The following is a 16,704-nucleotide window of genomic DNA, read 5'->3' on the forward strand; positions in this document are numbered from 1 at the left end:
GTGCACACACAGACCTTCCATATTGGTGTTTGCTAGCCAATAGGGATTGAGTGACCTTGAACTTTTCAAGTCTTTGAACTTCTGGGTCAGGGATACTTATTGGAGGAAGTGGAGGAAAGAAGTCCCACTACAGTACGAAGAAGGGATTAATCTTTCACCTCGATTGTCTTGTGGAATATCATCTTTATAAGGAAATCTATTTCCAAAAGATTCGGGAATACCATAGTTGCCAGAACTAGACATCTAGAAGGGAGAAATTCAACTTGGTTGATTTAAGTCCTTAATATAACACCCAAATGAAATATTAAGGCTAGGACCCAACACAATAATTTACAATTCGGAAGAGGGATGTCACAATCCAATTGCAAACTATTTGTCGGTAACTAAATGACAATTTACCAATTCCACCATGAAAACGAAATTTGTAAACGAATTAAGTTTTAAATGAAACTCCTAGATCATTTAAGATTCATTGAACTTTTCAATGGCATGTTTAATCTTGATTATGCTCTTCAAGTTTGTGACTGGGATACCTAGGATCACAAACAAGGTGTGAATAACCATGCAAATTAGCTTGGTACTCTTGAAGTCATTTATCACCTAATCAATGTGTTGGTTAACCACAAATGCTCTATTGATCTATGACAAACATCGAGCTATCCTTTTCCACCCTTACCAGTCCAATTTAGTGTACCGGTTAACCACACACGCTCCACTAATGACTTAGCAAGGTGCAAAGTGTAATATCATGGGTTAGCATCAAATTCACATTTTTCCTAAAGTAACTAATATTGGGAATTTATAAGGTTTTAGTTACTTTATAATTCATTATACTTTTAATGAGAGTTTAGTGTCTTATCCTACCCGTTCGGCTAACGACCCTCCACCAGTTAAGTAAGCGGTGAGTGAGAGTGGACCCTCCACCAGGTAAGTAAGCGGTGAGTAACCTTATACCCCCCCCCCTTATAGACCGACTTCGTGAATGAGTCCTACTAACGATAAGATTGACATTTTACTTATACATATATAATATATTAAACTTTTAATTTTATATTGCATAAGGGTGCATTTTAAACATTTAAAATACTTGATGGTTTAATCTATTAATAAATTATACTCTTAATTTAATTAAACTTAAACCATGTTATTATGGATTTTATTAATCTTCTCCTTTAATTAAACAATTTGATTAATTTAATAAAGTCCATAAGATTTAACTTGAACTATTCAAAGGAAAATCATCAAGGTTCAAAATATAAAAATTTAAAACTAAAAACTATTTAATTAATTTTTAAGTTATGAACCCAAGAGTTGCAGTTTCAATTACAAGAGTTTAATGAATTCAATGTTTCATAATTTGAGACTTTTCAAATACCAAAAATTGAGGGCAAATTTTGTAGCTCTTGAAATCCTTTTGAGTTTCAAACTTGATGACAAGATGTGTAACTCTATAAAAACTTTTGAGTTCCAAAACTTGATGGCAAGTATTGTAACTCCTAAGAACAATTAGATCAAATTTTAAAACCAATAAAATTATCATAATTTTATCTTTTAAAAATTTAACTTAATGCAACTCTTAAAGCAAGATAACTTCAAATCAAAATATTACAAACAATTAGCTTATCATATAGACTAGTAATAACTTCAAGATTTGTCAATTTATCTTTGAATTTGATGAAGATAATCATTACCATATCAGAAAAAACAGATTTTATGATACAAAACAGTTTAATAATGATCCAAATCCGTTTATGGCCAAAAAATCCTAAAATCTGCCAACAGACTGCTGAACTCGTCGAGTCAAGTAATGGACTCATCGAGTTCATGAGTGGACTCGCCGACCTGAAACTCCAACTCTGATCCAGTCAGCATAGCTCTTCTACCAACTCTGAGTTGTCTGCAATCTCTGCTAGATCTACTAGATGAGCAATCTAGTCTAGAGGACTACCTCAGTCCTCCCCATGACTCTATGACCAATCTCCCCCCAACAAACTGGGTATGGCATTGTTGGGTTTTATGTACTATAACATTCGTATGGTTCACATACAACCCTTATGCTTTGGATCTAAGTTTTCTCTAATTATACATGCAATATTCATATTCCAAAGCATGAAGCCTAACTAGCATGCAAAGGTGATATTTGAATCATAAAAACTAGTTAGAAAATTACCTTGTGTAGTAACTTGTAGAATCTTGACCTTTAGAGAGCTTATCACCTCAAGTGTGATGCCGCAAACAAGTCACAAACACCAATAAAAAACTAGATGGATATAAGATAGGTTATGGAGATACAAATTGGCTATACTCTTCTTGGAATGCAAGGGCTAACCGATTTTAGGGCTTAGGGTACATATTTATAGTGTAGAATTCCAAGAGTCATGTGTTATCCCTAATTCTTACACTTAAGCTTATGATCCAACAATATGATTTGGATTATCACTTAATGGACTTTCACATAATCTTAGTACAACATAAACCAATCATGGATCATTAGCCCAAATCATATGTTTCACTGATTAACATAATCAGTCCCTGTTTATTTAATTAGTCTCTTTTGATCACTAAATTAGTCCCTAATTAATTCTTGATCAATACTAATTTAATAATATGATTTCTCAATTAGTATATTATACTTATAATATATTAATAAATCACAAATAACCTATTTCTCAAATATCCATCTATCAAATTATTCTGGTGAAGGCAACCCGAAATGGACCATGCTACTATCGGGTCAAGTACATACCAAATATAGTTATAGGCTTAGACATCTAATCCATTAGTCTCCCACTTGCATAAGTATAATAACTATAATTGCCAATGTAACTTCAAAATCCGATTAGCAATCCTAGCTCTCAAAAGTCATTGTTGAACTCTGATGTGTCCATTAGATAGGTGATCATATAATCCTCTATTCTTTAAGATATCGTGCGGACAAATACATGGAAATGGTCATACTTATTGTCTTGCAGTTCTTTTCCCGATTTTTGATTTGTTTGACATAGAACTTAATTGAACACATCAATTGAGTCCTGATCGGGCCTGGCACATAAGTCAAAATAAAATCATCGAGGGGCCCTAGATATCGCTTTCAATCCTCCCAGGATTAAAGGAACATACAAACTTCGACTTATACGCTTGTACTAACTACTCGTTAAATCATACACAACAACACGTTTTATAGCATCAAGTTACTGATGTGTTTTCATACTATCAATTCACAACCAACTTGTAGTCAACAACTCATATATCTTGGTTTGAAGACTATACGATATTATTATCTCACAATCACTCGTGATAAATTCCATGAAGTGATTCATGTGAGTATGGGTTTAGTCCAATACTCAAATCTTATTTCAAGAGCACTCATGAATGTTTGTAGCAAACTTTTGCAATGTCTAACTCCTTGGACAATCTTACAAAAACCCATTCATGACAGTCTACTTACATAACCTACTTCCAAAGTATTATCGACTGTGGATGGTTTGAATAATCTCATTATTCTGGAATTCAAAACATGCAAAACAAAACAATAGTAAACAATTGACACAAGATAGTAACATTACTTATAAATAAAAACTCTTTTTATTTAATCATCAAATGTCAATTACATTTAAACTATTACAAGTTTCTATATATCTATCTAATCATTAAAACTAATATCGTCCTTCAGCCTGATACTCCTAGCATGCTGCAAGTGTTTAATCCTACTCAGTCTATTTGTAAGGGGATCTATTGGGTTCCCCTCTGAACGGTTTGAAGATACCCCCTTCATTACGAGGAATCATTCTTCTATTCGATGTTTTATGAAGTGATATTTTTTGTCAATGTGTCTGGATCTGCCATGATCCCTTGGTTCCTTGGCTAAGGCGACCGCACCCTCGTTGTCACAGAAAATCTCCATAGGATCCTTTATAGCTGGTATAACTCCAAGGTATTCGATGAAGTTCTTTATCCATATCGCCTCCTTCGACGCTTCACTTGCTGCTATGTACTCTGATTTACACATTGAATCAACCACAGTCTCCTATTTGGAACTTTTCCAAGTTACTGCTTCTCCATTTAAGGTAAATACCCAGCCCGACTTAGAGCAGAAATTATATTTGTCGGTTCGAAAGCTGGCGTCACTATACCCTATCACTCTCAAGTCCTCACTCCCACCGAGGCTAAGGACCCACTCTTTAGTCCTCCGCAGATACTTAAGAATGTTCTTTATTGCAGTCCAATGAGCTTTACCAGGATTCCCTTGATATCTACTAACCATGGGGGAAGTCACTAAGCTTTGTGCTTATGGTTTTCAGTTTTGGTTTCAGGTACCTCTTCATCTAAGGGGAAGGAGCTGGCAGGGTAGCATCGCATCGTACACACATCATTCCGCATTTGAGAACCCTGGGATTGTACTCTGACATTATACTATTTGACATTATGGTTTTTGAGACATGTAACTATGGTTTTGTGGTATGATGTGATATTAGTACTGCTTTTTCTTAAACAATTTTACAAGTAATATAAATTAAAACAAAAAATTTTGGTCTTGATTTTTTGAATGTTACACAAGCTTTAACACCACAAGAGCAACTTCCAAGAGATCCTTACTTCTTCAATATCACTAAAAACACCAACAAATGTGACCTTTAAGCTCAAAACACTCAAATGGAAGTTAGGGTTTCGTGGGAGGGCTAATGAGGGAAGAAGGTTGATGAAGGGGCAAACTCAAGCCTCATAATGGGGATTATATAGGGGTTAAACCCTAAAATTTAGGATTTGCTGATTCACAGCATATGCCTAGTATACATATCGTACGCCCAATGTACGCTAATGCTTCCCCCCACGTCCAAGTTTGGTGAGTACGTCGTGCGTACTCATAGTACACCCATTGTAATAAGCCTCTTATCGACTTTAATAATCAACACTCAAACAAAAGCCAAGAAATATAGTACCTCACAAAATGGATGTTACAATAGAGTCATAGTTGGTCGGCAAGATCAAATTTTATTTGAGTATTGACTGGATTCCGACAAGGATTGTAGTTAAACATATGAGCACACTAAAGTAACTCCATGCAATACTTGCACCGAGATATAAAAAGTTCTAACTTATATTGAGTTACAACATCGCCAAGAAGGTAAGAAAGTTCGCCCATATCAATCATGTCAAACTTATAGGACAACGACGAAATGATGTGATGTAGCAGAGCAGGTGTAAAGGCAATAAGGATATATTGTGTGGTTTGTGGGGATAGGGGTGGATGTGCCTTTATTTATTTATTTTTATTAGAGCCCTTGGTTTGATGATCTTCATCTTAAGAAACTAGGAAAAGAGATTTTGGAAGGAATATTATTTGTCATGTGGTGGCATTTTATGGATAATGGATATTACGGAACATGACTTTATTTGGTAAAGCTCAGTCCAAAAAGAACCATCTATTTGATGATATAATTGCTAAGTCTTTTCATTGGTGTTCTATTAGGTCTAAAAAAGATTTAAGTTGGGTTGGAAGACTCTGAAAATCTTCTTTGTTTGTGATGTAGTTTTCTAGTCGGTTGGCGTTTTTGTTGTTTTGGATGTTTGGTTGGTTGATCCTTAGCCTAGCGGCATGCAAGATTTAAACAAAAAAAATTAACCGTTCTAAAAAAAGTGTTAGGATGTAAATGTCGGTCTTATGGATATTTTGAAATTTGTAGTAGTCCTGACTAATGAAGATGAGTTTTTCGAATATTTTGGAATTTCTAGTAGTCCGAAAGAATTGAGTTTCATGGACCCATTCTGTGCATTGAATTTTAGTTCAAGTATGATACCATATTGTCAAAATAATAATAATAATAATAATAATAATAATAATAATAATAATAATAATAATAACTAGAAAAGATTCTCCGGCGTTGCTGGGGTCGAAAGGTATTGCTTTGTAAAGTAAAGTAGCATGTTGAATTGCATTGAGATAATCTAGTAAATGAAGATAAACAATGTCATCTAATTACATAAATAAAGAAATCTAAATCATTATTTCTTGCAATAAATGAGGAAAATAAAGAAATTGTCTCGCAAATTGAACTTTATTGGAAAACCAATACGGAAAATATAGACCGTTGTTGTTTGTCCGTTAATGTGAGGGTAATTTGGTCTTTTAATGTAGTAGGGACTGAATTTGTGATGACGGGTAAATCATATGGACCATTTATGTAATTTTGGCTGTGGCGATGGTGGTGGTGATGACAGTTGGTGGGTGGCTTTATGGTATTGAGTGAGTATCTTTCTAATAAATAAAACATTAATTTAAAACCAAAAGGAGAAATATAAATTAATAAAAAAATCGGATTAAAAGTAAAAGAGTGATTTCGGTTTCCATCGTCGTCCTTAATGTGTTTAATCTGGTAAATCACAGGGACTAATCGTGTAATTTTGTCTAACAATAATAATAAGAATAATGAGGGACCATTTCTGCCAAAAGATTAAATATTAATAATATGTAATAAAAGGCAAGGGTTATGAAAAATTTAAACAAAAAGTGAAAGGATTGTTTGTGAACAAAAGCGCATAAAGGTGAATGACCAATGTTGTAAGTAGTTTTTTAAAACCAACATAAGTTGGAGGATCAAAAGTGATAAAAAAAGAGTAGCAAACATACATAACTTAAGGAACCAATCTTGCCAAACACTTAGGAAGTTTATTATTTCTAACTTTCATATATATATATATATATATATATATATATATATATATATATATATATATATATATATATATATATATATATAATAATAATAATAATAATAATAATAATAATAATAATAATAATAATAATAATAAAGGATTAAATAATATAATTGTTGGACAGATGTTGTATTGTTTTAACCATTACATCACTAGGCCTTAGGTTTATTCAACTCTTTTTAAAAATATGGCAACACAATATATAGCCAGGGCAGATGTACAAGCCAAGTGGTAGCCTGATCCTCGGCAGATTTGTAGATAGCCAAGGGAACCATGTCAAAGGGAAACTTTACGCATTTGATATCCACCTATACAAATACAATAAAACATTATTAAATACAAATAAGCATTTAACATGATCGAAAAAATACATGTAAATGATAACTTAATATCAATTTTACATATTTTTATCATAAAATTAATAAAACATGTTTGCCTATCTCGACAAACTATTTTGCAATATAAATTTGCAAAAGTAAAACATTATTAGATAAACATGTAACCTGATCGAACAATATGTGTAAATGATAACTGATAAAGCATATTGTGTTCTCTAGTGGCGTATGGGGTTTGGGATTAGAGGATCTGCATTAGATTTTTGATACGGTAAATGAATCATCAATACATGTCATCATTATCATCTATGTGTCAAAAAGGATATGCTCGAGAATAATCCTATTATACCATATAGAGTTCATAGTCAACAAATGAATATGTATCTCTCTACAAGACTACAAACAATTACAAAATTTGATAACCATTTAGAGGAGAGATATATCTGATAATAATAATAATATTATTTATTTATTTATTTATTTTTCTTGAACGAACAAATTTGAACTATAGATCTAAAATAAGAAGGGTAACACCTGATACCAATGAGATTAATAAAAGAAATTATTTCTAAAATCTTCCTATTTTAATTCTAATAAAAAAAATAAATTTATTCTACTTTTGTCATGTATCAGACTTCCTAATTAATGTTATTCCCTTTGTCAACTTATTGATTCTTCATTTTAAAATTTAAAATTTAAATTTCATATTCTAATTATATTAAATTAACTAGTTTATAATCCGTGGGAACCACAGTTGTAAAATTAACTTTTATAGTAAAACTCAAAATTATTAATTAATTATGTTAAATAAATTATTAATTAAGTGATATTTTTTAGTTATGTGAAATTATAATTGTTGATTCAAATAAAAATGTAAAATTAATTTTTAATATATATATATATATATATATATATATATATATATATATATATTAGACATTTTTTATTTGTGAATTAATGAAAAAAATAATATAAAATTTAAATTTAAAATAGATAATAAATACATTGATAAATAATATCATATTAATGAGGATGTCTAATAAATTTAAAATGTAGAACTAATAGATTGACAATAATAGATTGATAAGTTGCAACACATTAATTAACATGTTTAATATAATGATACATGACAAAATAACTACTCTTTTATTAGTATAGAGAGATAATAGTATAATAAAAATTAAAATAAAATTAATACATATTATAAGTTCACGTATTTATTTAAATCAATGATCATAATTTCATATAACTAAAAATATATTTTAATTAATAATTTATTTAAAATAATTGATTATTAATTTTGAATTTTTTATTATAAAAAATTAGTTATTTTTATAACCGGGATTATAAATTAATGGAGGAATACATATAAATAAATGCCTATATTTAGTGTTTACGTATCAAATAAATACTTAAGATGAGCATAAATCAATCATCAATTGGGCATTAATAGACTTACCTAACCCAACACGTTTTTAGTTATGTACATTATATACGATTATAATTATCTAATATTCCTCCTAGTGTTTTAGTTTCAGAAAGGGACCATGGACACAATTAATTTAATGGAATTAATCAATCACATTCCAAGCACTAAGTGGAAATATTTGAGCGGCTAATTATAATTGATTTGTTGAGATTAAATAATTGTGGATAACATAGTTTAGTTGTAAACAAATGGCAATATTCCTTTCTCCAATATAGTATGCAATTAAGTATGAAAGTGATAATATAATTTAAGAAAAATAGAAAAAAATCAATAAACTTTCATATATTTTCCCAATTACGTATTTAAATAGTAATAATTAACTATCATACACATTCTTTATGTATACTCATAAGTGGTTCCGTGAGAAATAAGACAAAATGCAAAATATGTTTTATTTCTTGGAAGTGTGAGGCAAAAACGCAAGGAGTTGAAATCATCCCGGAATCATTGGTATATAAGCTATACGCTGGAAAATTACTTAAAGGCTATGTATGGGTAAAAGCATGTTTGCAATGCCAATAATATGTATAAAAATGTGTTGGTTCAAGAATTGGGTTAAAATGCCATGGTCTTGAAAACATGATTTTGAATGTGGAAAATTGCTAAATAACGATTTAGTTGTGTAAATATGGCGGACTGTGATAAAAAAATGATGTTAGACATACTACATGTCTTAGACAAAAATTGTGTAAAGAAAGAAGCATTAACATGCAAGAATTGGGGCAAACCCAAAATATACTATTTTGCAATAAAGTGGGACAAAAATGATATTCGAATATTTATAGTAATATAGTAATTTGGAAGTCCCCTTGTGATTGGTGAAAATTTATTTATTTTTTAATATGTTCGATTTCACCGCCAATATAAACCAATAAAAATGAGGTTAGTGTGCGTCTCCACCACTTCATGCCTTGAAAGTATACGAATCCACTGGAGCTTTCCACGTGTTTGCCTCTTTTCATCATAAATAAAAAACATGGGTAGATGTGTTGCGATCACATTGATCCATTCCCTTTCGAACTGGAAGTACTTGAAATCGTAACCATAAAAACCATAAGCACAAAGCTTACTGAGTTCCCCAAAATAGCACATATCATACATATCATTGGGCCTGGCCCTCAGATTGGGCCCATCCCGTATAATGGGCCTAACCCAGCATAATGGGCCAGCCTTGCAAAACCAATGGGTCCAGCTCGATCATATAAATACAAAAGTCACAAAGACAATTAGCACCTACATAACATACAATGGGCCTAGCCCTTCCTGATCCATGGGCCTAGCCGAACATATAAATAGGCCTAGCCCGTCATACAATGGGCTTAGCCTAACATACAAATAGGCCTAGCCCGACATACGAAGATTGTAAAAGTAAACCCGCCTGGGAAAGAGTCGTTTATGGTGTATGGAGATAAATGCAAAGTAAATTCTGGAATCATTTCATTGATGAAAGTCAGAAAGTGTTTGGCCAAAGGATGTACGTCGTATCTAGCATTTGTGATCGAGGCTAAGAAGGAGAAAAAGGTGATGCGGAGCATTCCTGTCGTGTGTGATTATCCGGAAGTATTTCCCGAAGATCTTCCTGAATTACTGCCTGATAAACAAGTGGAGTTTAGAATAGACTTGTTACCAGGGACGACACCAATAGCAAAGACACCTTACCAATTAGCACCAACATAGATGAAGGAGCTTATGATGCAACTTCAGGAGTTATTTGACAAAGGTTTCATTAGACCTAGTTCATCACCCTGGGGAGCTCCAGTGTTATTCGTGAAGAAGAAAGATGGAAGCATGATAATGTGCATTGATTACAGAGAGCTGAACAAGACAACAATAAAAGAATAGATATCCGTTGTCGAGGATTAATGACCTGTTCGATCAACTACAAGGTTCAAGTTATTTTTCAAAGATCGACCTAAGGTCAGGATATCATCAGCTGAAAGTAAGAGAGCAGGATATAGAGAAGACTACATTCAGAACACGATATGGACACTACGAGTTTTTGGTTATGTCGTTTGGACTAACCAATGCTCCAGCAACATTCATGGATTTAATGAACAGAGTTGGTAATCCGTTCCTTGATAAATCTGTGATAGTGTTCATAGATGATATACTGATTTATTCGAAAATCCAAGAGGAGCATGGTAGACACTTGCGAGAAGTGTTGGAAGTGTTAAAGAAGGAGAAGCTGTATGCAAAGTTCTCCAAATGTGATTTTTGGATTCGAGAAATCCAATTCTTAGGTCACGTGGTCAACCAAGAAGGGATAACGGTTGATCCAACAAAGATCGAAGTTGTGATGAAGTGGGAACAACCGAAAAGTCCCATACAAATCCGAAGCTTTTTGGGATTAGCCGGATATTACCAAAGGTTTATCCAAGGCTTTTCTTCGATCGCTACTCCATTAACAGCTTTGACCCACAGAGGAGCTACTTATGCTTGGAGTGATAAGCATAAAGAAGCATTCGAGAAGCTAAAGAAGAAGCTATGCGAGGCACCGATACTTTCTCTACCCGATGGAGTTGAAGACTTCATTATTTATAGCGATGCGTCTAGTGTTGGATTGTGTTGTGTTTTGACCCAAAGAGATAAGGTGATCGCGTATGCATCTTGACAGTTGAAGGAGCATGAAAAGAACTATCCGACTCATGATTTGGAGTTGGTAGCGGTAGTTTTTGCTATGAAATTATGGAGGCATTACCTCTATGTCATGAAGTGCAAACTTTTCACTGATCATAAGAGTCTCCAATATCTCTTTAATCAGAAAGAATTGAGCATGAGGCAACGACGCTGGTTAAAATTACTTAAAGACTACGACTATGAGATACTTTACCACCCCGGTAAAGCAAATGTTGTTGCTGATGCTCTCAGTCAGAAAGTCAATCTTGAAAGAAAAATGCTAAGAGCGTTGAGAATAGAAGTTGTCTCGATAATTGTGGAGAGTATAAAGAAAGCTCAAGAAGAAGCTTCTGAGAAGAATGATCGAAAGGAAGAAAGTTTGGGCAAAACGTGGGTGTTTGGTATAAATAGTCATGGACTGAAGGTGTTCCAAGATCGGATTTGGATACCTAAGACAGGAGGAGTCAGAGATCTTCTGATGGAAGAAGCTCACAAGACCATGTACTCGATTCATCCTGGTAGCACTAAAATGTATAAGGACCTAAAACCCTACTACTGGTGGCCGACGATGAAGCTTGATGTTGCAAAGTATGTGGCCGAGTGTGTGACTTGTGCGAGAGTAAATACACAACATTAGAAACCGTACGAGAGTTTAGAACCTTTGTCTGTGCCTATGGGTAAGTGGGAAGACATAGCTATGGATTTTGTCACTAAACTGCCCAGAACGAAAAGTGGTCACGACATGATTTGGGTGGTCGTTGTTCGATTCACTAAGAGTGCACATTTCATAACAGCCAAGGAGAAATGGTCTATAGAAAGCTTTCGAATTCTCATGTGAAGGAAATTGTGAGGCTTCACGGTGTTCCATTAACAATTGTGTCAGATCGTGACAGCCGTTTCACCTCACGATTTTGGAAAAGTCTACAAGAGGAAATGGGGTACCAAGTTGTGTTTAAGTATAGCTTACCATCCACAGATTGATGGTCAGAGCGAACGAACGATACAAACACCTGAAGATATGCTGAGAGCATGTACCCTGGAATTCCTAGGTAACTGGGATGAACATTTACCTTTGGTATAATTTTCCTACAATAATAGTTTCCACTCGAGCATAAAGATGGCACCTTATCAAGCTTTGTACGGACAGAAATGTCGTACGCCGTCTTGTTGGCTTGAGGCTGGGGAGAATTAGTTTATGGGACCCGAAATGGTCCATCAGACTGCTGAAAAGTTGAAAATAATTAGGGAGAGAATGTTAGCAGCTCAGGATCATCAAAAGAGCTATGCTGACAAAAAGCGAAGACCGATGACTTTTGAAGTTGGAGATTCGGTTTTGCTTAAAGTCTCACCGTGGAAGGGACTTATAAAATTTGGTAAAAGGGAAAAATTAAGTCCAAGTTTTATTGGATCGTTTAAAGTTCTTCAGAGGATTGTGAACTAAGCTTACAAGCTCGAACTACCGGAAGAACTGAATGGAATTCATAACACGTTCCATGTGTGTTATCTGAGGAAGTTCATGGGAGAAGTTCCCGACATGATTCCACTTTCTGAGTTGAGAATTGATGAGAACAAAAGGTTGATTGAAGAACCAGAGGTAATCGTTGACCGCAAGACTAAGAAGTTGCGAAGCAAGATGGTCGAGTTAGTGTTTGTCCGATGGAAACATACGAATGGGCCAAATCTCACATGGGAGACAGAGAGTGACATGATGAGTCGCTACCCGCATTTGTCTGTTGATGTGTGATTCCGGGGACGAAATCATTCTAAGGTGGAGAGTATTGTAACACCCGTGTTTCTGGGCTTGTCATTAATAGCGATGTAAATGTCTAGGTTAACCTTTGTAACTCATTTTGAAATAATAGAAGTGTATTATTTGAGTATTATGTGTTTTGTGCTTAATTGTGTGTCTTAATTGAATTAAGAATAAAAATAAAGCGTCAAAATAAAATATTAGATAAAGCCGATATCTATGGATAATGTTGTGGTGGTTGAAACAAGGATTCCGAAGATATAAAGAATGTCGAAATCTGAGTTATAATGAAAAGCTATGACCTGTCGAAATTTCGCGACAGAACCGGCAACGCTGAATGACGTAAAAAGTGAAATTTACATTAGATCGGTTTTTAGCCGAGACAATCTAAACGAGAGTCGAAGATCTCGTCAATGGTAGTGCAACAGTAAAAATACAGACGAAAACGGATGTCAGATGAAGAAGTTATGATAAAAATAAATAATAAAAATAAATTCAAAATTAGCCGACGGAATCTAAACGAAAGTTGTAGAGCGTAGTCTCACCTATGCGTGGATATAAAGAACGTCCAAAACGGAGTTCGTATGAAGAAGATACGAATTTTTGAAGTTTCTAAATAATTAATATTTATTATTTAATCTTTAATTTGGATGGATATCCGAAGGAGTCACCGATCTGATCCGAACTACGCCCAGCGTAGTTGAGTACGCCCAACGTACCCCGATGCATGCACCGCCTCGCACTCAAGTGCTCCGATGACGCATGCAGTGACGTTTCACACTATACCTCGCGTAGAACATTACGCCCAGCGTAATGCGAGGCTTCAGCCTCTATAAATAGCATGCGAGGGCAGCCGACCTTTTTGTCCATTTCTCTTCTCTCTTTACTGTTTTACCTCGTTTTACGTGCAAGAAATATCCTGAAGCTCCGGTATCATTCCCGAGCCCCGAAGTAAGTCCCGAAGCCCCGAAGATCCCGAGAAATGCAATTCCCGAGCCGAAGCTCTGCCCACGAGAAGCCCGATTATTGTGAAGATCTTCCAGATCTACCGAAGAATACTACTTCTACAAGTCATATTGATGTCCGATCATCTTCTGATCAAGTGAGTGTGTAGTTACTTTCTTCTAACACATAATTACGAAGTATTTTATATGAAATACGTGTTATGTGTATATTTTGATGGTTATATGTGTGAATGTATATTCACTTTCTTCTATCTCATAGATATGATTTATTCTCTATGAAATACGTGTTATGTGTATGCATCTCTTCTGTTGTTTGGAATATGTATTGAATGAGAATGCTATACAGGTTTTAAACTATATATAAAAATATATATTTTTATCTACTAATATGTTGGGTAGAACATGGGTAGATAGTTGGTGTGTGATAAATAGATGAGAGGCCTCGATGTTGTTGTTGACCTAGTCATCTAGCGGAGTATGGATGACGACCACGGACTCTTTCTAGACAGTCCTGTGGAACGCTAGTAGGCTCATAACTTGTAGGTGTTGTGAACGATGTGTTCACCGGTGTACTCTATCCCTCTCATGGTTGCCTTTCGGACATCTATTGTTGAGGAAACCCCTTAGCAGTAATGTCCGTCCCGATAAAATCCTAGATTAGGTCCCTTGAGATAGATGTTGTTTTAGGGACGTAAAGTGAAGATAACGGGAATGGGTAATCGGGTTATTGTTGGTTGGTGCAATTAAATATAATTATTTATTGTGGGTTGAAAACCCTATATGCTCATCAGGCTCCCAAGCCTGACCCACTCAATTTATTAGTATTACAGGTAGTGGCGCGAGGGCATAAGATGGATGAATCATCAAGTTATTTTATTTATTAGACCAGTTGTTATATGTAACTGTTGTATGGTCTATCTTTTGTTGTTTATGCTTTTGTGTCTGTATCGGAACATGACATCCTGAGTTTTTATTATATAATGAAAATACATTTCTTTATGAAATGCTTTGGTAAATATTATTTTATCATATTTTGTTTTTGGGAACAAATTCCACAACTCTTTTACATCAAAATGATTTACTCTGAAATTATTTTAAAAGCATAAATGAAACCGGTCTTTTCTGGCCATGATTTTGGGGATGTCACAGTAAAAGTGGCACCACGTATCTCCAAGTCATGATCGCGTTTTTGGCCATACTCAACAGCTTTATCAAAAGATAGAACATCCCGATTACTCACGAAATCGTGGATTTCATATCTTTATCCTTCCATGAATAACCGAATTTTATTATCTTCAGTTGGAATATACTTTGTACCAAACCGTGCTTTTTGATTGAATAGCGTTTCATATTCATTCACGGTCATTCCTCCTTGCTTAAGTTCAAGGAACTCATTCTCCAATCTTCTTCTCATATCTATAGGACAATATTTCGCTAGTAAGCAGGTTTTGAAGATTCCCCAAGACAGATTCTCCTGATCATACTCTTTAAGAGCTTCAAATGTTGCTTCGCACCAGACCAGAGCTTCTCCGGTGAACATTGCGGAGGCATAATTAACTTTGTCTTCATTTATCACATGAGAGATACTAAATAATTTTTCCGTATTCTGTCTCCAGGTAAGAGCAAAAATAGGATTATTGGCACCAGAAAACTACGTAGCACCACTACTCTTGAAATCTTTGAACGAGGTACGCTTCACCTCTCCTTTTGAAGATTCTCCAAGACTTTCTCTTTGCCTTTATCATTATCCTTCTTATGTTCCTCAAGAGTTTGCCAAATGATACCAGTAAGTGTACCCAAGAGTCGCTCCTCTCGAGGGGATACTGGAGTATTTACTTCACTATGTTTAGGATCTCTACCTACGTATGGTGTATGGCTATCCTCCTGTTCAGCCATTCTTCTGAAATTTGAAGCAACATAATATTTTAGAATATTAGGATTTATTATTACCTAATACTTTACTTAAATCTTTCCTATGGTTTGTATCCATATATTCCTAATGAATCCGTTCATATATTGAACTTCTAATGGTTTAAGTCTAAATACCAATTCATGATATTTAGTTCACTTAAACTATTGCTCTGATACCATGATTGAAAGACCTATTCTCAATTCTTTCTAAAATTACATCATATTTCTGAAAGATCCAAACTTTCATACTTCACAATTTTGTTACTCCAAAACATGCTACATGCACATTTATAAAACAATATTTTACATTGATCGTTTATATACATAGATTGGATACAAACCGACTATTAAGATTTTTACAAATTTTTACACATATTAGATACTGTCCCAGGAATACAATACAAAAGTTATAATATTATCTATTCTACATTTTCTACTAATACAAAACTATATTGGTTGCTTATCACCTACAATAGTTTTAAACATTGAGAGGGATAACGGATAAGCGGGTGACGCTTAGTGAGTTCAATAACAGTTACAATATAACATTATGCCATATACATATCAATATGACAGAAGCATAGAAGGACAAGGAAGAAGATAAGCAAATGATTATCATATGACATGCTTTCCATGTCAACAAATAATCAGATTTAAAGATTTGAATTCAATGAGACATAATAATTTCAACAGTTGATATACATCAATAAGACTTCAGCCCAAGAGGCGTAGAAAATATATGATTTCAGAATATTATTTCACTAGAATACATAGGCTTTTAGCCATGCCTTTTTATTCTATTATGCCAAAGTGATGCTTATGTCATACACTTCATGACCAAATGCTACATACTAGTACCCAAGCGATGCTTATGTCATACACTTCGTGGCCTAAGGTATAGCTCATCATCATAATAATATGGGA

The sequence above is a fragment of the Lactuca saligna genome, chromosome 1, assembly GCF_052625555.1.
Source record: "Lactuca saligna cultivar CGN05327 chromosome 1, ASM5262555v1, whole genome shotgun sequence".
Classification (NCBI taxonomy): Eukaryota; Viridiplantae; Streptophyta; class Magnoliopsida; order Asterales; family Asteraceae; genus Lactuca; species Lactuca saligna.